Source organism: Piliocolobus tephrosceles, unplaced genomic scaffold (genome assembly GCF_002776525.5).
Source record: "Piliocolobus tephrosceles isolate RC106 unplaced genomic scaffold, ASM277652v3 unscaffolded_41104, whole genome shotgun sequence".
NCBI lineage: Eukaryota > Metazoa > Chordata > Mammalia > Primates > Cercopithecidae > Piliocolobus > Piliocolobus tephrosceles.
The window spans coordinates 1-1,218 of NW_022325538.1; the positions used below are offsets into that span (position 1 = coordinate 1).

Here is a 1,218-nt window from a genome sequence, read left to right on the forward strand (position 1 = left end):
TCCCCCTGGTACTCAATTTCAAACCTTCGCAGCCCATTGATGATCTACAAAGCCAGGCTATAGGGACAGCTCAGAAAACACAGCCTCACATACAACTCAGAGGAGCCTGATGGCCTCTGCTCACGAGGGAGGAGGGAGCTAGGGATGGGGCAGGGCCCAGCCCATGCTCCTCTGAGACACGGGCCTCTCACCTGGTACTGCCCCAGGGGCGTGAGGATGAGTCCATCCTCACCCACAATGCAGTCGGGGAGCTGCTTTTTTCCATTCTCATCCTGGGTGGTGCCCAAGGCGAGCGTGAACTGCTTGAGCTGTGCTTCGCTGAGCTGCCAGAGAGAAGTGTCTCTGCCCTCAGCATCAAGATGAAGGAAGGGGACCAGTCTTCACCCCACCAGCCTAAAACAGCGCCAACAAGGGGACCCAGATATGACGCTCGAGGTGTGGGCCTGCCGCCCACAACACTGGGTCCGTATGTGTGGGGCCTGGGACTGAGCACAGGCTGGGTGGCTGAGCACAGGCTGGGTGGAGTGGATCTTTCGGGGAAGGGGACCCTGATGGCCGTGGGGCAGGTCCCATAGGTCGTACCTGGAATATCTGGCGCAGGTACTCCAGGGCCTTCTCCAGATATTCATTCATCTGTCTTCCGGACGCTGTCTTGCCCCATCTCGTCCAGGTCGTTGGCTGGGTAGGAGCCGTTGGTGTCCATGGAGCTAAAGCCCAGTCATGAGAGGAAGGAGTGGCCAGCCGGGCTCTCCGCACACTGGTCTGAGATGGACTTGGCTGTGTGTTTGGCCTGTGTGATGAGCTGAGCGAGGCGTAAGACCTGCAAGGGAGGTGCGGGCAGGTCACCAAGTCACCAGCAGGACAGGCCTGCGCTGCCACCCAGGCAGGCTGGCCGGGGGCCCCAAGAACAATGCACAGCCAGACTGCTGAGTGTCGGTAGGAGCAGCTTCCGCCGGAGAACTTTTAATGACTAAAGGATGATCATCTAAATTTGAAATTTCCCAACAAACACTGCCTTCGTTATCAGGAAAAAATGAGACTTTACTAAAACGGGGGAAGGAGATACGGCGACAAATCTACACCCAGCCTCCCTCCTTCCTGCCGGATCACAGCACTTCCCCCACTCTGCTCAGCCCCATGGCTCCAGGGGCCCTGAGGACAGGCACCGCCAGCCCACTCACCAGGGTGCGGGCTTCGGGCCCAAACATCGGGGTGTAC

General features: G+C 58.7%; 1 pseudogene; it reads right to left on the bottom strand.

Annotated features, from left to right (window-relative positions):
- Positions 1–5: 5 nt before the first annotated feature.
- On the bottom strand, positions 6–1,208 carry LOC113223375 (annotated as a pseudogene).
- Positions 1,209–1,218: the final 10 nt, after the last annotated feature.